The sequence below is a fragment of the Agelaius phoeniceus genome, chromosome 11 (genome assembly GCF_051311805.1).
Source record: "Agelaius phoeniceus isolate bAgePho1 chromosome 11, bAgePho1.hap1, whole genome shotgun sequence".
In the NCBI taxonomy this organism is placed as follows: Eukaryota; Metazoa; Chordata; class Aves; order Passeriformes; family Icteridae; genus Agelaius; species Agelaius phoeniceus.
This window is the reverse complement of record NC_135275.1, coordinates 14,928,800-14,945,252: the sequence shown is the minus strand read 5'-3', so window position 1 is coordinate 14,945,252 and position 16,453 is coordinate 14,928,800. Positions and strand designations below refer to the sequence as shown.

The following is a 16,453-nucleotide window of genomic DNA, read 5'->3' as shown; positions in this document are numbered from 1 at the left end:
TATCTCTTCTGATATTAAACACAAGCTGGACAGATGATATAAATCCTTTCCTGCAAGCAAATTGGTGTGGCTGGACATCTATTTCCATTTATTATGAAAATGAGTCAGTGTGTGTCTGCATGGATGACCTCTTGATACGTTTCCCGTGATATTAAGGTCATTACCTTTCCTAGAACAAACTGGTAAATTAAATCTTCCTGGCATCATTATCATGAGAGTGCCTAGTCCTTCCAGCCCTTGATTCCCAACATCAGGCATCACTGTCAATCTCTTCTCCCCAACATTATTTTGCTTCTGAAGCTTAAGGCTCTGAACCTGAGATAAAGGTGTATCTATGCATTCTGCATTTCTCAGCCTTTGTCTTCTCTCTTAACCTTGCTTCTAAAGCCATGAAGATTGAAAACATTTGGCAAATTAACAAGGTTATATGCATCCTTCTTTGAAGCTATTTTTGCATTTCACCTCCAAAGGATTTATTTTGCCATTTGTGGGTTTACCTGAATGACACTTGACTTGAGGTTTTTTCGTGCAGCATAGGGAAAGTCAGAAAGAGCTGAATGTGGGTGTTCTGCAGCCAATTAATAGCAATTTTTTAGGCTTCATGCATTATTTTTGTACTTCATTGTTTTGTTTAAAGAAGCCCAGCTTGGCCAGCTTAGCCTGGGCAGACTGAGCTGTGTTTAGGGCTTTTCCAGCTATTCTCACATTTATCACAAGCCCTTCTCCACCTGCCACAACTCCTGTATGACTGGACAAGGTCCAGTAGCACCTTTTACATGTATTTAGAGACTATCTAATCAAGAAGGACTTGCAAGCAACTTTTTCCTAATAAATACTTGAATAAGGCAAGCAGCTCTTAGTTCTCTCCCTACTTCATTTGCTGGTGCTGTTCCCTCTTGGCTGCCTAACTACAGTTAAGTGCTTCTACATCAGTCCCCAGATGACCCAAAATATCCACCCACTTGCTTAAGGAAACGAACACATTTAGCCCTGCTAAGTTTCCACCCTTGAGAAAATGCTTATCTTTAAATATTTTATCTCTGTGTGCAATATCAGTGAAGGAATTTGTGCTTTGCTTGTGTTTCTGCTCTTCCCCCGGGTGTCCCCATGCCACTGTATCCCACCTCATTAGAAGGACTTGTTCTTTCTGCTCACAGAACTGTGTCTGCACAGCTGAAGCTCAGGAGAACTTCATGTGACTCTGGAAGAGAGAAAGAAAAGGAAAGAAAAACTTTCTAGGGGAGGATATTTAATTTAATATAGAATTTCCCTGTTAGTCACTCTGTTGTTAGTAGCACCAAGATTTTACTTTTTTACAGCCTCTTTGGGAGCTGTTTCTCATTCTGTGTTGGCTGTCCTCTGGTCAGCTGTGTTTGATAACTTGGTTGCTTTTTCAGGTGGATGCACAGGGAAAAGGCCCCTACTCCAAGAGCAGGATTTGATGCAGCACCCTAATTTCCAAGCCTATTTTCAGATGTGCCTCTTGAATTTTCTGGCTATGTATAGCTGGGTGTTTTGATAGTCTGTTTTGAACATTTTAAATTGCACATGCCAGCAAAAAGGCTAAAGATTAAAAGACTTTAACCTTCAGATAGTATGTGAAAAACGTTTCTCTTCAAAGGCAGCTTCACTCTGTGTTGTTATTTCTGAAGAAAGAAACAGGCTGCACAAGTTTCAGTAGTTTTCCTATTTTGTGCATAACTGAAGTAATACTTTTCTGCCATTAGAAAAGTAGTCAGTCTTAAGTACAATGTCAAAATGTCCCTTTGCATAAAGAAGTTGACAGTGATATTCTGTTGCCAAGTGCTTGGAGTTACAAATATTCAATAGCTTTTAATTGCTTAACCACCTGAATATTTTGTGTCCTGCAACATGCCAAATTCTTGTAGAAATCCTTTCAAATAATGTGTCCTGCACAGTCTTGCAGGATTTCTGATGTCAGTTCTCCCCCTTGTCCCCAGTCTGGCAATGTTTCTGGATAATATAATCTTTCCAGCTTTTCTAAAAAGTATAAATTTTATTCCTTTTTCCCCCCACTCATTCTTTGAGAGCAGTCATCCTGCCTCACAGCTGCCTGTTCTGCACCAAGATTCTGCATGTGTGAAAAAATGCTGTTCTATTGCCTTCAGCAGGGAAATTACCCCTGATAGCAGCAGCTGGCCAGGGGGGAATTTAAACTGGCAATTTGACTTGCATCTGATTTTGCTCCAGCACCTCTGGAGTGTGACAATCCATGCTGCATGCATGAGAGTGAACACCAGAGCAATCCCATCACTTTCCTTAAATTTAGGCAAGTATACAAAATGACTTGCAACACCCATCTTTGCTTGTTTTACTGTAAGAAAAACCCTCCTATCATTTCTGGTACTTTAACCTGCATAAACCCACAAAGAAATGGCTGTGTCTGTGATCCACAGGGTGAATCTGGGATGCAGTGAGGACAGTCTGCCCCAGAAGATGCTGTGCCTGCACCTCCAGAGCAGGCTGACCCCTGGCTGGGCACCACAGGCATGGCCAGAGGTGTTTTCTGCACTTGGTGCTGCCTGTTGGCACAGCAGAGTCCCCAGGCAGCTTTGAGGAGCACAGCAGGCTGGGCCATGGGACATGGGAGCAGGGACAAGGGTGCAGCAAGCAGAAACCCTCAGTATTCTCAGAGCCTCACTTGAGAAAGCTGAGCAACCTTTTGAGTGCTTACACTGGAGTTAGAGCCAGGTGGTGCCTGGGCTGGGCAATTCCCAGAGGGCATGGTCTGGGAGCTGTTTGTGTGTAATCCTGGAGTAAATACACATCCCAGTAATCTGCTATAGATTTCTCTGCACTCCAGACTTAAGTGCTATTAATTATATCCCCCACTCAGAAGCCTCCAAGAAGCATTAATTAGAAAGCAGGAGCTGGCAGTTTGCTTGCCTGTGTGAAACTATTATGACCTGGGAATGAAGTACAAGCTTCAAAAGAAACACATTTTATGAAGGTCACCTTGAAAAATATCATAAAAATCTGTCAGAAGAGAATGCGGCACTCCAAGTGTGCATTTCAGTGTGACATTATGCTTTAAGTAGTTGGAAATAGCAAAGAGAAGATGGATCAGATCATAGGGTCTGTGCTTTTCCACCCAAAACTCTCTTTTTTCTGCAGTAAGTACATATAAAGTAATGTTTTTGTCATTTCAATGGGATGCAAGGAAAATTAATTATCAACACCAATCCAACAAACATAATCTGCCCTTGCTGGTAATTTTTAAGTGTAAAATATCCAGACTCTCCAACTCTGCAGCAGGGAGGAGGTTTACACAGGAATTACATTGCCTCTTCAAGGTGTAAACAGCCAGAAGTGGTGCAGTGACTGCACAGCAGTGACACCCAGACTGGAAAGCTCAGGGCAAAAGGCTTCCCCAAATAAATGTGCTCTGCTAATGCACAGCAGCCTCAGTGTTGAGGTTGATTATTTTTCTGGTTGAAGCATGTGATTATTTCTTATGAAAACAGAGCTACAGGAGAGCTAGCTGGAGTTATAAATGAAATGTCATCCTCTTGTGGGAGGCAATGATGTCCTCCTCACACCCATTCCAGGGCTCTGTTTTGAGGCTGAAAGTAGCACTGTCCTGAAAGTTATACATTATTATACAAAGGTATTTCATTTCTCTATGGGTGGCCATTTAATTCAGCTGTCCAGTACATGAATTCCATACAGCACTGCTTGGATCCTGTAATTATGGCTACAGTAGAAACATCAGGGCCAGGGACACAGACACGATTTTACAGCAGAAATGCAAAGCAGCAAATGTGTTTCTGTTGGTGAAGAAAGCTGACAGCCAAATGTTCTCTTAACCTGCACATCCAGCAGCCTGAATGCCTACCTGGGCTGCCTGTCAAAATCAAATATTGTCAGTGGGATCAGTTCTTGATTCATCCTTGGCTTGGTGTGTCTCATTGTCCGAGAGGAAAATGGGGGAAGCTGAGCATAAGTGGTGGACATTTGTCTGAGGACCTGGGGTGAAAGAGCTGAGGTGCAGGACAATGCTGAGCTTCAAATAAGGATGATATCAACTGTGACCGGGTATTTTTACACCCCAACCTGTGCTAAAATGGTGCAAATCTCTTGCCCCCAAAGCTGCCAGAGGATGCTCCTCCCGAGCAGCCAGACCCTCCTCGAAGCAGATTCACAAAATCCGTGCCAAGTGATTCACAGGCTGCCATCGAACTGTCACTCACGAGGGGCTCACAATGGAAACTGTTGCTTGAAATGCCGTGGGAATGGGAAGCATATGTTTGAGTGAGAGAGACAATCAAACAAAGGAGTGGGTGGCTGGGGAATTGCAGCCACAACAGCGGCAAGAGCCGAGCCTCGCGCGCAGCCCCGGAGCGAGTTCGGGGGCCGTGCCCTCATCTAACACTTGGCACAGCTCTGTGCTTAATAAGCTGAGATAATTTCCCCAGTATTGAAGCCAGCTCTAAACATGTTCTGAAGTGAAGGTACAAAACTGAAGATACCAAGCCAAAAGCCTATTTCGTGCTCAATTATAAGCAAAGGTTTGTATGTGGTATCCCGTTGCTGTAGCTGCTGCATAATAGAACTGCCCAGAGAGACACTGGAACCAGCAGCTCAACGTGACCTCAGAGCTTCAGCACTGCCTTTGTGTGAGTGCCGTATCTAGGCTGTGTAGGTGGAAAGGCATTAATAACTCCTGCAGTAAGCAGTTATTTGAGAAGGGAAGGGGGTGATGGATATTGGAAATATGTTGGACTGAGCGTACTTGAGGCTCTGTTGTTTGCCAGGATGTCAGTCTCTACACAAAAGCAGAGGAATTGCAGGGATAAACTCAAATGCCCCACTTGTGTCAGCACCTGGGAATGCTGCAAGCCTCCAGCTACCACTGCAGTAGCACCTGTGCCGAGAGTTTGTGCAGGGATTTCACAAACAGCTTCCACAGCTTCAGGCTCTCAGCATTTCTATTTCTCTGCTTCAAGAACACCTTCACATCTGTCATGGCACCTATTACATGTCTTTTACTAGGATGGACCACCAAGAGATGTATAAAATTGGAGCAGACATGGCAAGAAATGCCCCATTTATTCTCCAGCATGTGAGGCTGGAGCATTTTCTGGGTGATGGTCCCAAATCACTGGTTTGTAATTCCTTGGCATTAGGCAGAGTCCCACCACATGGTCAGGATGGAGGAGGATAAACAAGAGATGATAGTCTTGGAAGATTATTTGTAGGGGCTTATATAAGAGATCATGAGCCCCAAAGAGTCTTGCATGAGGCTATTACAGCAAAATAGATTTGAAGAGTAAGAAACTGGATTTGATGACACAAGATGCCCTTTCTAATCCTTTGTTCCTATGAGGAGCGGTCAGCAGAGCTGGGGACTGTGCTGCCTTACTCAGGGACATCAGACAGGTGGCCTCACTTCATGTTTGTTTTTTGTAAAATGATCCTGACCTCTGTCCAAGGGTGCTTTGTGAGTTGGGAATGAAAAGCACTATGTGAAAGGCAGGCATTACTATTATTTGCAAGTGCAGTTTATTGAAAAAGCAGATAAGAAATTGGACAAATCTCTTTCTTGCTTTGGTAAATAATTTTAAAATAGTTGTGTGCAAGGCTTTTCTTCTTCCTCTGTTGCTGGGGCTGTAATAGGAGCTGCAATGTGCTGTGTGGGGGTTTAACACTGAACATTTCCTTTTGCCTATTGCTGTCAGTGACTCCTGTCAGAACACACTAATGAGCACCTAAGTCGTTAGTAATAAACAGCCTCACATTTTGTCTTACTAACAAAGATCAAAGCTGCTATTATATGTAATGATCTGTTATGTTTGATACTTCTCAGGTAACAAAGTGTTTGGAACACATCCCATGACACCAGAAAGTCCCCAGAAAGAAAAACCTCATTCTCCAGTTCTCAGTGGCCCTGGAGCTGCAGCTTGACAATTTTATTATGTTCTACAAATATGGGATTCTTCCATGAAAAATTTTATTGGACCTTTGGATATCATCAAGGTTGAATTCCAGCTAAGACAACTAAACAGCACTGGTTCAAAATATTGCTCTGAATTGTAACTCATATTTTTCTGAATTGTGTACTTGGGAATGAATCTTTTTAAATTGTCCCTTGGCCTAAATAGAAATAAAGTGCCAGGAAAATCAGGTAGCTACTGTGTTTAGGTACATTATAAAGTGTTTACTCCATGTTGTGCTCTTTGATTCAGTTACTGTATGGAGGCTATTTTATCATAGAAAAATTAGATCTTTTAGCAGTGTGGCAATTCATACAAACCAAGACTTTGTTACAGACTAGCCAAGATAAACTTGGAAAGCTGCTTTTTCTTCAGGTGAGTTCTATAACAAGAAATATTAAGCTTCCTGAGATCTTTCTTTTTTCTGTTCTTTTAATGCATTATGAAAAGGCCTCTGGAGTTTTAAGGGACACAAAACACTTCTGTAAAACAATTAATATGGGAAGTTGCTCGTGGGATAATAATCACATTAGGGTTAGGCTGGCATGAATGGCTGCTCCCAGCCACAAACAACGAGTGGGAGCCTCCCACATGGAACAATCCCTGGGCAAGAAATGCTGTGCTCAGAACCCTGCACAGGAAGAAACCCACCATGGGTTAGTTGTTGATTGCGAACACATAATGCAGGAAAAGAAGTCAAACAACAGATGGAAGAGAGAAGAAATGAGTCTGTAAGATGTGCATGAAAAGAGCACCCATAATCCTCCTCTGGAACTGCAGGAAAGCAAAAAAAACCCAAAGCTTTCTGTGTGCCACAAAGTCAGGATGAAAAACAAAATGCCCTCTTTCAGTAAGAGTCATGCTGAGGGAGGCCATGGGTGCAGAGCCTGCCTGAGGGCTTGAGGAGGTCAAGCAGGTCCAAACCAGAGCCTGGTAGAGCTTTCCCTGCCTGGCAGCACAGTGTGATCATGCTCAGAACAAATTCAGCTGCTCCATGATAGTCTGTCCTGGAGGGTTACAGCCTGACCTGAGCACGATGAAAATGCACAATGGATGAGTTCTCATCATTTTCACCAAGGCTCTCTCTGCTCTCCACTGCAGAGCCATGCAGTCCATTGGCTTGAAGTCTTTATGCTTGTCAAAATTAAATACTGGAGCAAAATCACTGATGTTTGATTCCAGTTTTTACTGTCATGCTATTTAAATATTGCCCCTGAAAACCACTTTGATTCAAAGACTTTACCAGGACCCAGTCCGGCCCCCAGTATCTTCCATTAGCCCTTTTAAAAACTGTACAGATTGTAACACTATTTCTTTTCCTGTGCAGAGTAAATGAAAAGTCCATTTTGATGGAGTCTGCACTTTTTAGACCCTGAGCAAGGGCTGAATAAACAGGAAATGAAGGTCAGGGAGCAAGAAGCAACAGAGAAGGTAAGGTGAGCAGACAGAATGGTCAAAGATGCTGGCAAATGGGCCAACATAAATGGTTGTCCTTTTGCACTTTAGCATTTCAAGTTGCTGTGATTTCACACAGAAGGAAGACAATGGTTGTGCTGCTGGGAAACACTAAAGAAAAACCTCAGCATCAGTTACATTTGCAAGGCATTTTCAAACCTGCTGCTCAATGGCTTCCTATTTATTACGGAATATTCTGTATTAATTCTGTAGCCTGTGATGAGCAGGCTCTGTGCCAGCCATTCTGCATGGGGGCTGCAGAGCAGATGAGTGCTGAGCTCCATGGAAGATTTCATTTGTGTAAATGAGGAGCCCGTTATCACAGCACTAAAGGTCCTGGTTTTAAAAAAGCCCTCCTGTGACATTATGCACAAAACAACCTCTTTATGCAGCATGAAAATATTTATGTGCTTCGCTCCAGCTTAAAAAGGGAATTTGCAATAGATGAGGGACATGAGAAAGGATTGGAGTGAGAGATAAGGAGAGATTAGAAAAGGCAGATCATGAGGTACATGACATCCTGCAGCAGTATGTGGAGTAAACCCTCGTGGTTTTTTTAAGATATGGACCTTGAAGATGCTGTCTGGATCATTTATATATTCTTACAGAGTTAATTTTCCATGGGCAAGGAGATATATGCAGAGGTGCTGTTGCTGGAAATGTGAGGAGAAGCTGTGCTGAAGGCACTGATGAACTTTGTAACCATCTTTGTCCTTTTCAGCCTTCATCTCTCACCCTCGTGGGGCTTGCCTATGGGCTGGGCAATGCTGCAGTGCTGAGCTCCCCCACCCAAAGCAGGAAACACAGGAAAAATCACCAGTGCAGGGCTCAGATGGACGTGGCACAAGAGGAGTGGTCCCAGTGGGGTGGCTTCATAAGCTCAGACCCTCATTCCCTGCCCTTACACAGAAGGAAATTTCCCCAATTTTTTCAATTCCTAAGAGTTTTTCCTGAAGCAGCAGTTCCTCTGAAGGGCTGCAAGGGCTGTGTGCCTCTTTTTCCATGAGTACACCAGATATGGTTCAGCCACAGCTCTCCTCACTGACCTGCAGGAGCAGCCTGGGAGCTCCACATGTCCCCTGAGGGCCCTGGAACTTGCAGAAGAGGTGTCTGAGGACACACACAGGAGAGCAGATGGGTTATTGGGAGCTTGATCTGATGAGGACACATCAGCCCACGCATCCACTGCCATGCCAGGCAGCTCAGGTGCCTTCAGCAAAGGCTGTGAGTGCAGCAGGGGCATGTTTGTTATTTGTCTTTCAGCAGTTCAGCATTGTTCTTGCTCAGATGCAGATGTACCAGCTCCAGGTTCTCCACAGGACAGCTGATGCCACCCCAGGCAGCCCAAAACGGGTGTGAGCTGAGAGATCAATGGGCTGGGAATGGGCTGTGTCAGCTCCTTGAGGACTTTGTGTGTTAATTCAGAAAGCTGTGCTGCTTCTAACCTCCCCCAGCACACATTCACCCACCCCCCAGGTATCAGGCTCTCTTTTGATGCTGTGCTCGAATAAGCCAGTGTTTGGTTTTTAGGTAATGTTGGAGAGGAGGGAAAATGTTCTGCTGGCTCTGTGGGAGCCTGACTGGGCTGCAGGCTCAGGCTGATGCCACAACAGTAGGTCCTGGATGCAGTGGGGGGAGTCAAGGTCAGCTCCTGGCATGTGACAGTACCCTGAAATGTGGCCAGGGACTGAGCACTCCTGAAATAAAAATACCTGAATCCATGTGGAATCCAGGGTGATCTCATACCCAGCCATAAAGCAATAAAAAATCTAAATGCCCAGTACCCACAGAGCTAATGAAAAACTCTCAAGCCCAAATACCCACAGAGTGACAGCCATGAAAGTTCCAAAATAATTTCTGTGCCAGCTTTCTGTGTCCTCCCATCCACTCCCCAGCTCTCACTGTCACTGTGGTCGATGGCTGCTGAAAAGCCTTGTCCAATTCCTGCATCCTGACGTGCAGGCCAGCAGCTCTGTGAAGGAGAAAATGCTGCTGCTCATGTAAGCTGTCCTGTGTGTTGGCAGGGCTGTGAGTTTCAGAACAGAGTGATATATTTCAGCTCTTGTGGAATTTCTGAATAATCAGCTCATCAAAAAATATCATGCAGAGTTCCCTTGTAGTCCTTTCCAACTTGCCACCTCTCCTGCCAATAGCTCCATAGGGTGACCACAGCTTGGCAGAGCCCATTAGCACAGCTCTGCACAATCACTCATGAGTAGAGCTGGCTGGAAAATACACTGTTCCCTCCTGAAAAAAAAAGAAAGAAAAAAGATGAGGTGGGGCAGAGGGTGTGTTTCAGGATGCAGGTTTTTCCCACTTCTCTCTCCAGAACCCTCTTCTGCTCCCCCATTGCTCCTCACCTTTTTTCCTTCTTTGACTCCTAGAAAATAAAAATTCAGCTTGACGTGGCAAAGACATTGGATGCTGTTTGATCTGCTGGTGACTCCTCCTGGCCCCCAGGGCTTGGACTGTCACTGCACTGGCACCTTCTCCACCAGAGACTCCTGAGCAAGTTGTCCTTGGACCTGCACATTTTGCTGCAACTGCCCAGTTTCTTCTCTGGAGTTTCTTGAGAAGACATTCTTGAGATAGATTTCTCTCCCTGAGCAGCTCAGCAGCCTGCTGTTTGGGCATCTGGGAGCTGGTACCTTGTCCCTGTGCATGGTGAGAATGGGGATGCTGGCAGGGCCTCAGGGAAACCTGAGCAGCAGTGCTGCAGAGACAAGGGGCTGAGCAGCCAGAGTCCCTTCAGCTGCTCCTCACAGTGCTGGGCCCCCTCCAGCCATGCCCCCTGTGCTTTCCCACTCATTGCAGGCAGCTGTTTCCACTGGCTTTGGCTGGGAAGAGCAGAGTCCCTCTGTGTCCTCCAAGGATGCTCAGCTGCTGCACTGTGGGGAGGGGGCTGCAGACCCCCCCAGGGCAGGTGGCAAACAGGTCCTGCAGAGGAAGGTGGTGCAAAAATCAATGGTTAGTGCATTAGGATTAAAGCTGTGGCATGAAGGCCTTGTATGACTCAGGTAATTGTAAGTTTTTAATATTTTTATTGTATTTTATTATATTTTTTAGTCTGTGGTAGCTGCATTGGCTGTGACACTTGGTGCAACATGGGTTTGGTACTTGTGTCAAATTGCAAACCCTGTGTGGGCCACAACTGCATCCATCAGTAGCAATGGCTCCAGCACAGGTTTCCTGTTCTGCCTGTGCCCTCCTGGATCTGTCCTGACCCACCTGCAGCTGCCAAGCATTTGCCCTGTCCCTCTCTACTTGTGTCACCATATCTTTCTGCTCAGGCTTTTGTCATGTCTTTTGTCACCATAGTGACAGGAAAAGAGTGATGATTGCTGGAGTAATTTCCCATATTAGCTAGCACTGGCTTTTCAGCCTAAATCAGCACTTCATTTTCCCTGTGCACTGGCTGAGCATCACTGGAGCACCATTAAGGAGCAGTGGCAGAGGAGCCTTGGTGTTTTGTGGTGCTGCCAGTGCTCCCTGGGGACAGCTGAGGCAGGGACAGGGCCTTCAGGTCACCTCATGTCCCACCAAGAATGCAGAGAGAGAAGGGGAAGACAAAAAAAAATATATATATATTTGCAAAGGTTTCTCCCTGAGTGCATTTGCTCAGTCTCAAGGTCAATAAAAGCAGGAATTTGGGCACTTCCACCTGTCCTGGGGCACGTGCCTGTCTGCAGGGCAATAGGAAGAGCTCCCCAGAGGGAACTGTTCTCCCTCACTGATGCAGTGAGTGGGAAAAGATTCCCCCCCGTGCCCCCAGGCTGTGCCCTGTGCTCTGCACAAAGCTGGGCTCCAAGGGGGTGCCTCAGTGCCAAACCCTGCTCTCTGCCAGGCCCCATTAGCCATGCAGTGCATCTCAGAGAGACACCCAGCACACACACACAAATACATACTTAAAAATCAAGATCATTAAGTAAGCAAATGTGTTTAAATAGCAAACAAGCTACTGAAAAGCAGGGAAAGGTCACAAAATGTGAAATGAAAGCAGCTCTTCTGTTCCCCACGCCAGCAGCACTGGTCCTGCCTCAGAGGATATATTAAGAAGAGTCAACCTTCATTTTGAGCACGCTGCCTTTTGTCCTTCTATCACAACATTAACATTATCCCCACATAATTTTATGTATTTAATTTTACAATAGACTGTGTCAGTGAGCACTGCCTGTAAATATTTGATCACCACCGTTCCTCTAGGATTATCTTATCAAGAGTAAAGATATTAAAATAGAAATCTTGTCATATGGCTGCCTTTATACTTCCAGCCTAAGAGCTGATTGACAGAAAATGAACTGCCCGAAGTAGCTGTAAAGTGTCTTTTCACTGAGAGTTTTAATGCCAGAGGCTATAGAAAAAAAGGTTAGCTAGTCACTGGGAACTTATGCCTTAGTTACAGAGCTTTTGTACTGAAGATTAAAAAATAGAATCTGCTAGGGGTATTTTTACAAGTGTAAAATGGCGTTGGTCTTTTTGTATCTTTTTGCCATCACTAATGAGCCTTAAAAAGAGCTTTTCCTTTTTTTGCTGCACTTGAATATTAGATGCAGTTTCACTGCAGCTCACAGACACAGGCTGAAGTTTTGCAAGAACAAGCTCTTGACTTTCCTAACCTGCAAAATTTCTTTTTGGTGATAAAATGGCTTGCAAGCCAGGACTAAATGTTCTTGTCTAGCTTGGAATATCAAACCACTGTAGACAAGTCAAGGTTTCTATTTATGGCCAGCTAAAGACACACTGGTAATGCTGTTTTAATGTTCCTAAATTGTGCTGAAATTGTCATGTGTCTGAAGAGCACCACACTGCAAATATACAGCTGGTCCCTGAGGGCTCACTCAGGCTGAGCTCCAGCACGGATCAATGGGAGTTTTTGCTGGAGTAAGGACCCAAGTGCCAATTGAGGAAGGTACAGCACGAGCAGACTTTAATCACAGGCTTAGAAATCAATAAAGAAGCTGGCTGGGGTGAGCAGACAGGGAGGGGTGTGGGTCCCAGATCTCTGCAGCTCCTACACCCAGCCGGGCACTGGGGCAACAGCTCCTGGCATCCTGGCATCCTTCATAAATCTGGATTTGTCTTGTCCTGATCCTGGAGGGCAGGAGAGGGTGGTTAGTTCACAGATCTGTCCCATTGCAATGACAAACTGCATCCACCAGCATTAAACCAGCCAAAGTCTTCCTGACATTAACAAAAGTGTTACTGTGGGATGGCTGAGGCTGGAGTGGCCAGAGACAGCAACCTGGAGCTTTCTGCTTTAACCAGAGCATCCCTCCCACTTTTTTACCCTCCAACATGAACAATAACAGTATGAAATGAAACTAATTGCACATTCAGCAGCCCATTGTTGAGCTGTCATAAAGGGATTTACATGGGTGGCTCCATTAACAGCAGTGGGTGGTCCCCTCCTTGCTCTCCATGGGCTCAGAATGTAGAGAAGCTTGTTCTAACATTTCACTCATGAGAAAGGTCAAGAGCTGTGCTTTTTGTTCAGAGTGCTCAATATATTCAATTAAAATATACTGCTGTGTTCATCAGCTATTAACTGTCTTTGCAATAGCTGTAATTAAACAGGTACTTCCCTGTGAAAGAAAATCTTTCAAGACAAATTCTGACATGGGGAGAGAGTGGGAATTTCTCCAGAGTGGCTTTGCCTTGTGTCTCCACTGGGTGTTTTCCTTTCCCTGTTGTTGAAGGAAGGATGGCTGGAGGTGATGGGCAGACCCAGGTCCTGGCATGTCCCTTCCCTGGGCACACTGGGGTGAGCTGGACACCAGCAGATGCTTGGCAACGGTGGGGGAATAAAACCAGCCAGGCAATTTCTTCAATCAGGCAATTCACTTGCAGAAATATCATTTACAAAGTTCCACTTAGAGCCTCAGAGATAAGAAATGGAGAATGAGAGGAGCTGGCTGCTCAGGAGAGTTTAACAGACTCAGAGGTTTTAGAGGGTTCAGCAGCTGGTGGCCTCCAATCCAATGGGTGGAAGAGTTAAAAGCCACACACCCTGCTTTGAAAACGTCCTACAAAAAGCCTGAAATGAAGAAAAACCCCAAAAGGCAGACCAGAGGAAATCAGAGGAAGGAACTGAAAAAAGAAAAAAAGAAATTACCTGAGCCAACTGTTCTAATTATATACACACAGCAGTCAAACAGTGATAGCAATTGTTGGCACTCTTAAGACGGATAGCAGGGAAATGGAGATACAGTGGAAAATAACACACATTAAGGAATTAGTATTCAATTATGCTAAAGAAGGGGGTGTGTATTTACATTAGTCAGAAATCAGGCATGCAGAGAGATGGGTGACAGCAGGGAGAAGTACAGCAGGAAAACCAGAGCGTGATTGTGACAGGTTTCCCTGGTAGCTGTGAACAGGGGGGTGCTGAACCAGGCATGGTACCACCAGCATTGCTGGATTATGTCACAGCTTTTTGCATCTGACAGCATCCAGCATCAGCTGCAGAAGCCTCCAGGCACATCCACTCCACAGGGATGGAGCAGGGCACGAGGAAATGCAGAGCCTTGGTGCACCACATGGGATAAACTGAGTGTGCCCCCTCTTGCCATGGGGCTGTGGGGACAGTGGAGTGCCTGTTACCCTGCTGCACCAGTTGGTTTTGGGCTCCTGTGTGTTCATGGTCCTCCAGGTCCTTTCACTAAAATATCCCAAAGCTCCTTGTGTGTTTGCCATTCATCCCCACCAGATTCCCTCAGCAAACACCCCTGCTCCTCTGCTGAGGCCTTCAATGCAGATAGAGAATGATCAAAGTAAGCTGCAGCCCAGTCCTTGAAAAAGCTCCCTTACCATTACTGGGCCCTATTAGCCAATTCCTCACCTATTTCTGAGTTATTTAATTAATCCCCATCTTCTCCAGCACGACTTACACTGTTAGATATTCAGAGCACAAAAGCAGGGGATTCACTGAAATCCTGGAGGAGGGGAACTGTTGGATTTCCTTTATCTACAAGATCAGTTAGGGATTTCAGGTTAATCTTGCTTGATAAATCATGTTGCATTTTATCCCATTTGCCTTCATGTCTCTGTAAATGGTCTTTCTCTCAGAAAAATGTGACCAAGCTCTCAGTACTGGAACCAGCAAGCCCTTCCTAAATACCTGCACAACATGGGACACACTGCTTGTACAAAATCCCACCCCTGAGCTTATAAGATGGTCAAGCACCCACCTTGAAAACTGCAGGAGAAAGACTGCCCAGTCTCTGCTGTTGGGAGCCCAAGCCTGCTCCTTAGGTGTCCAATAAACCCAGCAAACATTTTATTTACATAAAATACCTCCAAAATGTCCTGTTGTAAGTTCCTGTTGGTTGATCAGAATCTATAAAACCCAGCTCAGCATGGGCTCATGTGTTTGGGATTTCATTTCTGCACATCTTTCTTAACCTCCAATTTTTCTCCAAATCTTCCTCCTCATCCAAAAGCCAGGTATTTTTCCCACTTTGAGGAAGAAGCCACATAACCATATACTCCTGTCCTGTGCTTTGAGCCAGCTGCTCTCCCTCCAGCCTGCTCTCCCTGGTGCTCCTCATGCCCTGTGTTTGTAGAAGTTGAGCATTTGAAAAGTCTTCCCAAGGTCTAAATCTCAGCAAGTGTCCCTTCATCCTTCCCTTCCTGACCTATTCACACAGCTTGCTTTATTGCCAAAGCTTCCTTCATTATGCCACTTAGATTCTGCTAATTCTAGTTCTTTTTAATAATATTTTTCTTTTTAATAATATTTTTCTTTTTAATAATATTTTTCTTTTTAATAATATTTAATAATATTTTTCATCCAATTCTGCTTCCAGTTCCTTCCTAGATGTTGTTTTTTTCCTTTTAAAGTGATCAGGAGCAGGTGGGACCTGCCTGCTGAGTGACAATGCAGATGGTGGAGTTGCAAAGCTCCTTGGGTGGTCAAGCACTTCATAAATTTTGAGCCAGAGATAAACAAAAGAATGGCCAAAAGAAAAGTCTTTCCAGGGAGCAGAAAATCAACAGAACAGCTTTGGCTGGCTGCATGTAGGCAAGAATGCTGCACTGCCTTGAGCTGCCCAGGTGTGTGTGCCCCAGCTGCATTTCCAGCTACTGCCCCATCCTGAATTCTTCCAGCAGCACTTGCAAGCCCCACTGAGTCCTGTGACCAGAAGGGAAGGGAACACTGAATCCCAAGCCTCTCCTGATGTAAACCAGGCTGCAGATGATAAAAAACCCATCAGTATCTGTGCTACAGACACTAAACAGAAGATTTCTGCTCAAATCCATCAGCTGAGAAGCAAAGCATCCCCTTCCTAACCCTGGGTGTCCTCTCCAAAGGCCCAGCCACCTCTGCTGGCCCTGCAGCAGGGACCTGGCTCTGCCCTGTCCCCAGCCACCCTCCAGAGTCACTTTTGGACTAGGTTGAGACACTGACTGTCAGGAAAACAAGAGGGAAAATTAACAGTGGCAAGACAGCAAGCCTGGGTGTGTGCACACCTGTGCATCTCCCACAGGACAGACTGCAGCACACTCCCTGTTTGTCAGGCTAAACACAGACAGATGCCAGGAAATGCTCACAGGGGTGGCAGAGGGGGAACTGAAATCTCATTGTTTATAGAGTGGCATCAGGGGACAGAGACACAAACACAAATGCTCAGGCACAAGCTCAGCCAAGGGTGTTCTGGGCACTCAGTCCCAGGTCCCTGAACAGGGGGCAGCAGCAGCAGCAGCCCACAGAGATGGGGACTGCCCCCAGACCTTCTGGACAGGGGAGATGGGCACTGCTGAGCACAGCTGAGCCAAGCACCAGAGCCACAGCCTCTGCAAAAGGCTGATATTCACTGAATACAGATATAGAATGTTTTCAGGTATTTATATATACAAAGATATTTACATATCTAAACTCCAATGTTTTTTAATCTTTAAAATGTCTGCATATATATATATAGATACATATATATATATGCCCATATATATATATATATATATATATATATGATGGTTGTACATATATATATATGTATATATATGTATATATACACAAAGACCTTTTAAAAGGTCTTTATAGATAC

At 45.0% G+C, this 16,453-nt stretch overlaps 1 protein-coding gene and 1 long non-coding RNA gene across 6 annotated transcripts in view; one reads left to right on the top strand and one right to left on the bottom strand.

Moving 5' to 3' along the window:
* Positions 1 to 6,148, top strand: part of FHIT (fragile histidine triad diadenosine triphosphatase) — a 521,930-nt gene extending 515,782 nt beyond the window's left edge. For all 5 annotated transcript variants that reach the window (XM_054640235.2, XM_077184623.1, XM_077184622.1 and 2 more), the window contains one exon: positions 5,828 to 6,148. The gene's annotated coding sequence lies outside the window, so the exon portion shown is untranslated. The remainder of the gene's footprint in view (positions 1 to 5,827) is intronic.
* A 122-nt stretch (positions 6,149 to 6,270) lies between these two features.
* Positions 6,271 to 16,453, bottom strand: part of LOC143695009 (uncharacterized) — a 46,870-nt gene continuing 36,687 nt past the window's right edge. Inside the window, exons 3-4 of the long non-coding RNA XR_013183876.1 lie at positions 9,770 to 10,346; positions 6,271 to 9,656 (exon numbers count right to left, since the gene is read on the bottom strand). This is a non-coding gene — a long non-coding RNA (uncharacterized LOC143695009). The remainder of the gene's footprint in view (positions 9,657 to 9,769; positions 10,347 to 16,453) is intronic.